Here is a 9,925-nt window from a genome sequence, read left to right as displayed (position 1 = left end):
AAAGTGTCTTCACTTTAAACACCAGTGCTTTGAGATAATTTATAGAAGGACATGGCTATCTTTATTTTCTCTCATAAACTACTATTGGCACTTATCCATAAGTCTAATTTCTTCTTTGATATATTTTACATGTTTAGGCTGATAATAATTCTTCTCAGTTTGTTTCCTTTCCAGCAATAGAATTCAAGCATAAATACACCACTGAGTCCCCAAAAGGGTGTTTTCTATGTGGTTTACAATTTTGTTACTGATGATAGAGGACTGACCTTTAATTGGGCAATTTATTAATTTTAAAAGATAGGTTTCTCTATTTTCTGTCCAGCCTTTTAAAAACAAATCTAACAAGAAGAAATTTTTACTATTCCAAATTCTTGGTGAAATGCACTTGGTTTTATAGTACATATTAAATCCTGCTTTTTCATCTGTGATGGTTACATTTATGCGTCAAGTTAAGTGGTTCATAGGGTACCTAGATATTTAGATAAACATTATTTAGGATGCATGCGTGAGGGCATTTCTGGATGAGATTAACATTTTAACCGGTGGGCTCAGTATAGCAGATGGCCCTCTCCAGAGTGGGTGGACACCCGCCAATCCGCTGAGGACCTAAATGAAACAAATTTGAAGGAAGGGGGAATTGGGCCTCCCTGCCTGAATGATTGAGCTGGGACATTGACGGTCTCCTAGTTTCAGACCAGGATTTCCACCATCAGCTACACTGGTCCTCAAACCTCTGAAGTCAGATTGAATTACACCATCGGCTTGCCAGGTCTCCCACCTTGCACATGACTTTTCAGCTTCCATAATCATATAAGTCATATAAGTCAACAAATCAATTGATAGACTCATTAATTAAAATATAAATATAAATATATAAATATATATATATATGTGTATATATATATAAAATCTCCTATGGGACTCTATTTCTCTGAAGAACCTTTACTAATACAATATCATTACAAGCAAAATACAATGGTAACATAAAGAAATTAAAATCAGGGAGAGCTGGTGAAGACCCCATGAAAGAGACAATTTGGAGTTAAACTACTAAGAATGGAGGGCTTCAAGAGACAGGAAGGTGGAGAATGGGCCTTTGAGACATAAGTGATAGAAAAAAATGAATGTAAGGGAGAGATAACCCTAATATGTTTAGAAGATAGTCCAGTTCATCAAAACGGAAGAAGATATGAAAACGTTAGAGGAGTACACTATGTGAGTAAACACTAAACAGGAAGATGGAGTGCCTGCCAACAAGGTTTTATACCATGATTGTAAAGACAATAAAAATAATTGTCATTTACTAATTAGCTACTACATCACTACTGTTTGCTATGTGATTGGTATCTAAAGCTTTTACTTAATCCTCAAGTATGAGAATATAAGTATTATTATCCCCGCTTTGCAGAAAACTGAGGACCTTATGGATATTAATTTAGGTCAATCTGATTATAAAATACTGTTAATTTCTATAATTTTTATAAGAATAATTTGAATTATTCTACTTACAATATAATGCTCACCTTTTATGTATCCTTCACTATTCACTTACTCAAAGAGAGCTTCTTTAATAATCCAGGAAGGAAATAATTCATGATTTTATTTTTATGGATCCTCAAAACATACAAAAATTAAATATTCAAAATGAAGCCATATACCAACTAACCTTTACAGCTTTGAAGACAGAAAATTGATCATTACAATCTTTAGTATATACTCTCCAGGAACAGTTTGTAAAGGATGAAACATAGCCTTCATTTTCTCCACCCAATACTGAGACCCAGACTGTGGCATAGACAGGAAAGGCAGGATTTAGGGAGAGAACCAGGAGCACTTTTTAGGGACATGCCCTCATGGGACTGTGCACCAGGGTGCATAATCCATGCATAAATACCCAGAATGCACACATCATCACCTTCACCCAAAAAGTGGCAGGAACATCCCTGCAAAGGGATACAGGGAGCTGATGAAATAGGGCAAAGGATGAAAACATTCTAGGCAGTTTATTTATTTTTTTTTAAAGATTTTATTTATTTATTTGACAGAGAGAGATCACAAGTAGACAGAGAGGCAGGCAGAGAGAGAGAGGGAAGCAGGCCTCCCGCTGAGCGGAGAGCCCGATGCGGGACTCGATCCCAGGACCCTGAGATCATGACCGGAGCCGAAGGCAGCGGCTTAACCCACTGGCCACCCAGGCGCCCCACATTCTAGGCAGTTTAGAAAAAGACACTAAGCTACGGAATTTTTTGTAATGTACAAAGATTTTTACTATGGCAGCTCACTTTTTATAATTTAAGTAAAATAATCATATTAAAGTAATAACCCATCTTATTTAAAATAGTTCATGGCGGACTTTATCAGAACAGAACTAGTTCTCTCATGTTTTATTAGTGAAAGCTGTCTTTGACTATTGGCTTAGGAAAAAAGTCAAAGACTGTGAGATTTGTGATTAAATGGACTAAAGAACATCACTAAGACACAGAGTAGTTTTTGTCATGCCTGGCTGTCTCAATCTGTAGAGCATGTGGCTCTTGATCTCAGAGTTGGGAGTTCAAGCCCCATGTTTGGTGTAGAGCTTACTTAAAAAACAAAACAAGGAGTGCCTGGGTGGTTCAGTCATTCAGCCTCTGCCTTTGGCTCAGGTCAAGCCCCACATCTGGCTCCTTGCTCCGCAGTGAGCCTGCTTCTCCCTCTCCCACTCCCCCTGCTTGTGTTCTCTCTCTCCCTGTGTCTCTGTCAAATAAATAAATAAACTCTTAAAACAACAACAACAACAACAACAATAGTTTCTCCCTTGGGTTAAGTTTTCTATTTATCTGACATCATAATCATATGTAAATTAAATTATTAGCATATAAAGACCAAGTCACTAAGCTTGATTATCTTCCATTATAATCTCAAGACCATAAAAATGTGCTTACTTTGACTATTACACTCATTAATTAGACTTTGTTATGTATAAAAAATTCTTTATGTATCTCTCTCATATACATGTACAGCTTTTTTTTCCTAGGAAAAAAACTCATTTTTCTTTAATGCCAAAAGTGACCCTTCCCCTATCTCAGATATTAGCCCTATCTAATAGTGACCTAATTAGAAGAACGTCTTTTTACCCTGGCAACATTTTTTGTTGCTCCCATGGAGAATCAATATAGCATATTTATTAGAATCAGACTGCTGTGGTCTAATCCTGGCTCTGTCACTTATTAAATATGTGACTTTAATCTCTCTGCGTCTCAGCTCCCTCATGGGTAAAGGAGAGATAGTAATAGTATGTCCTTCCTGGAGTTTTTTTTTTTAGAGGACTAATGAGCTAATATTTTTAACACTTAGAGGAGCACTCAGAGTATAGTGTGTAAATAATACATAAATGTTCATTAAACACATTTGTTTAAAATCATATGTAATTACTCAGAATAGATATGTGCATGTATGGGAAGAAAGTTGATCTTCTTTACTATGACTACTAAGTTAGGTCAGGAAATGGGAGATGAAGGGAGAAAAAAAGGTGTCTCAGTCTATTCAGGGTGCTATAACAGAATAGCCCAGGCTTCTCTAACAGCCTGAGGACTTGTAAATGACTTGTAAATGTTGAAATTTCCCTCTCACATTTCTGGAGTCTGGAAGTCAGAGCTTGGGGCACTGAACAGTGAGGTTCTATGTTTGGTGAGGGTGACTTCCTGGTTCTTAAAAGGCATTTTTTCAAGGGAGCTTTTATAAGGGTAATGATAACATTCATGAGGGCTCTGCTCTGATGACCCAGTAGCTCTCCAAGGATCCACCTCTTAAGAATACCTTGGGGGTTAGGTAAATTCAATATATGAATTTGGGGAAGACATAAACATTCAGACCATAGCAAGAGGTACATTGAAGAGTCAGAAACCTTCTTTGTTACTACATAGAGAAACTGAAAAATGAAGTCAGTAGCACAATTGGTAGCAGAATCAAACTATGGAGAAAGACAACATACTAAAATATGAGGAGTCCTTGTGGCTAATCAATGTGGTTAATAATTGCATGACCCTTAGACATCTTAAAGAAGTCAATAAATTCCTCTTTTTGAAATTTTTTTTCTTTTGATGAAGATTTTTTGAATTGGATTTCTGTTCCTTGTCACCAAAGACTCCCAATAAAAATATTAAGACTTTTAGGAAACTTTAATAAGTCTATGTCCTTTAAAGAACCATCTCGACTTGTGACCTACTGTCAAAGGAAACCTGACTTTCGTTAGTCATGCAAATAAGTCCCTACTACTTCCCGCTAATATACCTGCAGTATTTCATTTGGTTGAACATCAAGCCATTTCAGTTTTTTCAGAGCTAAATTTTATTTCCTCTTAAATATTTATTGAGCAAGAATCAATTTCAATCTGCTAATTATTTTGTTACCATGTCTTCTTGTCACTATAGCTCAATTCACAATATGTTATGCTAAAAAGGTGTTAATTGCCTAACGCTATTAGTGCAAGTTTCACCACAGCCAATATACCAAGAAAATTAGTGGTTTTATTAGGTTACATAAGGATTATCTAAAAGAACTTGGAATAGACCATTTTAGCAATACAAGTTTACACAAACAATATTGCTCAGGAAAAAAATGATCTTAAATGTGAATGATCTTAATGAGGTTTAAGAAAAAAAAAAGTGAAAAAATCAATCTTTTATAATTGAAATTACTGATAAGAAGAAACAAGAGATATTTAAAGGGTAAAGAATCTCAGGTCCAAAAACTATAAGGTTCAAATCCTGGCTCATGACTTTACCAGTGTGTTTTGGAAATTTACTTAATGTTTTTGATCCATACTTTCTCACCCCTAAAATTAGTGAATATAATGTCCATCACTCAGGTCTGTAATGGGAATTGTATAATATGTAAAATTATATAACATCATGCCATGCACAAAACAGTAATATGAGCAATAAAAACAGGTAATTAAAGATATGAACAAGGATTATGAAGATTCTCAACATTATTGCATCAGTCAGACATAACATTACACTAAGACATTCTCAGGCAAGAACGCATTAATGCAAAGAATTAGTTACTTAACAAAACTGTGGAAAGGACAAGAGAATCAAGCATCATTGAAAAGTTTTCAGAGGACAAGAAAGTTTCAGGAATTTCTGTAAAGCTCCCCAGATACCTCAGTTTTTTGCAACACGAAAACAGGAATGCCACTGAGTTCATTCGGCCCCTTTCTGTTGATAGAAAGATGTTTGTTTCCTCAAGACACTATACCTCCATCCATTGCAAAAGGACCATATACAAAGATTTTGTTAGAATAACTTTAATTACATCTGTTAAATTTAATTACATCTACTAATTATAATTTGTAATAAGGTGCATGCCCATCTACCATATAAAGGTTGACCTCTTAGATGCAATATCCTTGTGTAGTGTACAACAGGACTGTCACTGGTTTAACTTATTTTCCCTTTAATGAGACTACAATTTTTATTTCCCTACTATTATATAAGAACTATTATATGATAATAATAGCGTCAAACACCAAGAGGATTTATTTCTTCACTGCTTCATCCTAACTGGTAAAATGAGAATTATATAATGATTTTGCATAAGATCTTAATTCTCAATTCTGTATTTTGCATGGGTGAATTTACAAGGACTCATAATTTTTTCCTTCACTCATTTCTTTATTCCTATATCGAGATCTGTGTTCTAACTCATTTTCTGCTTGGTGAGACACTTTTTTTTTTTTTTTTTGAGAGCTTTCCTCTCATATTGGATATTCATGTGATATAGTCTCTAGATGCTTGTATACCAGCAAATATATATGTTTGCCCCTAACGGCTGAATGTTATCTTGGCTGGTATTTGATTATTATCTTTTCAATAATCTATATGTGATAGAGATGAAAACTACGACACCTGCCTGATTCCTTTCTTCTCCTTTTAAGTTGTTTTATTTTGTTGTGGGAACTAACATGATTTCTGTTTATTCTTCTAGTCTAACATTATTTTAGGATATGCTTTTATATTGTTTTTCTAGTCAGTCTTGCCTAAAACTTAGTACAGATTTTCTATTTGCTTTCTCCAGTCTGTTAAATTTTTATTTATAAAAATAGAGTGTATTATCTAACTATATCCACAGTTATATTTTAACAAGTGTCTCAAACTCAACTATTCCTATTTCTCCTCCTGGTAGTAAGTTATTTTCAGATTAATTCTTCTGGGTCTTCCAATTCTTTTTTTTTTTTTTTTTCCCCGCACAGTTTCCATCAGCTGTTTTTGCTCTGTATTTTGATATACTTCTCTCACCTCCTCCTGACCACATATTCAAATTTCAAGACTGGATATCCTCATCATTTTATCTACTGGGTGTTTAAATTCAAAAATCAATTCTTTTTATGTGGGTTAATTTTTGCTCATATTGTTATTAGTTCCCTTCCAAAATGTCATTGTATTGAATTCTACCTTTTGATAATTGGGTTATTCTGATAATATATGAAATTCTCAAATTCATTCTCATTCTCTTTCTCTCCCTTTGTCTCTGTCTCTCTCTTGTCTCCTAGGGCCCACATGTTAGTGCTGTGTTCCTGCTATTGCTTATTCATCATTTTGTTTAACTTATGGGTACAGGACCAAAAGTTGTGATGGCTTACATGACAGCAAAATTGTCAGTACACTATATCATTAGCATCATTCATGACAATCTGTCCTATTGAGTGTGCAGTGGACAGTCAGGCATGTTTCCAGGCCTCAACCAAGAAAAAGCCAGGAAAAGTTCAAGTTGTCCCTAGCACCTGATAATATCAAGAGATCTCACTGGGACTGTCCATAAGCCAGTGCCACTTTGTCTTATTGTCTGATTTTCACGGGACAAGCTTTCTCTATGAATTCCTGGTAGAAACTTCTAACAGAAATCAGAAGAGTGATAGCTTATATGAGGGACAGACTCACCTAAAGGAAATATGAGATAAATTTATGGTATGAAGGAAATATTCTATAACTTGACTATAGGATATATTCATATTTTTCAAAACTCATGAAATTTTATTCCTAATATCTGTAGATACTGCCATACATAAAATTTACCTGAAATAAATATTTTTTTCAAAAGACACTGGAAGAAAATCGTTTATTTCTAGCCACCCAATCCATCCCCCCATATGAACACCTAGAGATGCCTTGAATGTTATCATGTTTGTTATGAGCACTTGGGCTTTTTAAAAATTTATTCTTCATACTTGTGTGTATTTGTGTGTGTTAGAATGTGAGAGAGATATACAGAGGCAAAACAAACAAACAAAGAAAAAGAATCTTAAACTTCTTTTCCAGGGGCGCCTGGGTGGCTCAGTGGGTTAAGCCTCTGCCTTCCGCTCAGATCACGATCTCAGGGTCCTGGGATTGAGTCCCGCATCGGGCTCTCTGCTCAGCGGGGAGCCTGCTTCCCCCTCTCTCTCTGCCTGCCTCTCTGCCTACTTGTGATCTCTCTCTCTCTGTCAAATAAATAAATAAAATATTAAAATAAATAAATAAATAAATAAACGTCTTTTCCAGTTTGAAGTAAACTAACAACTTAAGTATATCTTTATGTTGAGGGCCTTTATTTGATAAGCCGTTATCATTCAGGGGCTCCCCCTCATCCTGACTGCATACTTGCTCTTGTTAACAGCTATATATATATTTTTTTTCTCCTTTAAAATTTTCACTTTTTTTTCCAGCACGCTAACATCTTCTTTGCCAATGGGAAGGAAAGTGGCCTATTTCAGATACTCTTAAAAATTGCTTTTGAATTGTGCTGCCTCACATTTCTCTTGACATTTAATAGAATTCATTAATAATGTGGCTGTCTCCTGACATCATTCTAACATATTTATAGACACAACTTGTCGTCCTTTGTAGACAGAACTGTATTTTAAACAAGAAAAATAAATGTGCAAAAAAACCAATTTCTGATTAGAGGCCCCAGAAACTATTTAGCTATAATGTGACTACTTGCTCTAAACCTCTTGATGTAAGGGTGTCTTGTTAGAACATAAGATGAAATAACAATAAGGAAGTTTATACTTTGTTGGTTTATATGTTTGTTTTTGTTTATTTGAATTTATCCTGATTTGAATTTATCCTTTGGAAATATTCTTACTTCTAACTATATATTGCTTTGAATGTGAATAAATTTTATATTTATGAAAGACAAACTTCTATTTAGCATCACTAACACTTCCTCAAAATGATGAGTATCCAAAAGGCCCTGACAGGCTTGTACCTTTGAGATGAATGATTTGAGAGTTTTTATCCCTATATCAGAAATTATAAATAGTTTAAATTGTTGATAAGCTATTTTTGTGTCAATATTTCCATATTACACTTTCACTTTATTTTTTTTAAGCTGGTGATACTATATTATACAGAGAAATTGGCAAAGGATGGCTTCATTTTTGTCAAAGAATCTCCACCAAAAAAGTCTAGTGATTCATCTGGTGAAGCAGTTAACATAATAAAATAGTTGGTACTTACTGAGTCCTTGCAATATTCCAGAGCTATTAAACTAGATGCAAATGCCACCATAAAAACAGGAATTTTCATTAGGACCCAGACTTAGAAAAGGTCCCCCTTCAAAGACTCAAACTTGCACAGACTGAGGACTCCCATTCCTAGAAGTTCAAAAACCTCCTTTCTGGGGCGCCTGGGTGGCTCAGTGGGTTGGGACTCTGCCTTCGGCTCAGGTCATGATCTCAGGGTCCTGGAATCGAGCCCCACGTTGGGCTCTCTGCACAGCGGGGAGGCTGCTTCCTCCTCTCTCTCTCTGCCTGCCTCTCTGCCTACTTGTGATCTCTCTCTCTCTGTTGAATAAATAAATAAAATCTTAAAAAAAAAAAAAACACCTCTTTTCTTACCTCGAGAATGTCCATCAACTCCTCTCCAGTTCTAGTAAAAAACCAGAAACTTTAAGAGGTTCAAATTAAGGCCATCTTGTTTAGTGAGTTCTTTAATTCTCCCTGGTGTTCCTACACCCAGGTGCACCATATACTTCTCCAGCAACTTTACCTGCTCCTGGATTTTTCTGTGTTTTGCAAATAATTTCATAACTTTGCTATCTCCTCTGAATCCTAATGAGCTCCAAGGCCCAGAGAGCAGAGCTGCATATGATCAGCATCAGGACCAATTTCTTCTCATTATGGTTTTTCTGAAGACTTACCCACTTAGGGCAGATTTCTTTTAGGTATGATGAAAGACTATGAGTCAAATCATTGGCCTTGAGCAAACAGGAATGTGATAGGTTAAGTTCTTCTAATTCAATCACTGGGCGATTGGCTGCTGTAATAATCCTTCATAAATTTCTACAGGTCTTCAGGGGTCCCTGGTTTGGGCTCTGATTTTGCAAGAACATCAGTAATTTCTTCTTTTCCTCCTTGTTCTGGTGTCATCTTCTTTTGTTTCCTTTGATTGTATCAAGAAACATTTTTAGGCTGTTGGTTCTCCTTGACACTGCAGGAGCTGAAGCTGTATCCTGCTGCATTATTTTTGGACCTCCTCCCCCTTCACTATCTGATGCTTCTGAGCTGCCAGCTGCTCCTACAGGCTGGTTCTCCCGCCACTCATCTACAAGATCATCTGCCATCTCCAGGCGGGACTATTGTGAGCAGACCACCAAAGGAAAGTGGACAATGGCAGGTATTCTCCCTGCCTTCAAGCCCAGAGGCCAGCATTGGCAGCCAGCACAAGGAGCCTCTCCTCAGATGAGGTCGCCTCTGACCACAGTTTCAATTTAACTGCAACATTTTAGTAGGAGACTTTTAGGTAAAAAAAACATCGAGGAAGTAATTGGCAAATGATTCCCCGTAAGTTTTCAAATATTAATTCAATTATTTATCCACAATCCACTCCTACCCATTTAAATGAAAGGAGACTGCGTCGCACCTTACAAAATATCTACCTTCCATTAGTAAAATATTGTTGTC

General features: G+C 35.9%; 1 pseudogene; it reads right to left on the bottom strand.

Moving 5' to 3' along the window:
- Nucleotides 1–8,561: 8,561 nt before the first annotated feature.
- On the bottom strand, nucleotides 8,562–9,585 carry LOC125080446 (protein CMSS1-like; annotated as a pseudogene).
- Between the last annotated feature and the right edge of the window lie 340 nt (nucleotides 9,586–9,925).

Source organism: Lutra lutra, chromosome 1, assembly GCF_902655055.1.
Source record: "Lutra lutra chromosome 1, mLutLut1.2, whole genome shotgun sequence".
NCBI classification, from domain to species: Eukaryota; Metazoa; Chordata; class Mammalia; order Carnivora; family Mustelidae; genus Lutra; species Lutra lutra.
This window is presented reverse-complemented; position numbering and strand designations above follow the sequence as displayed.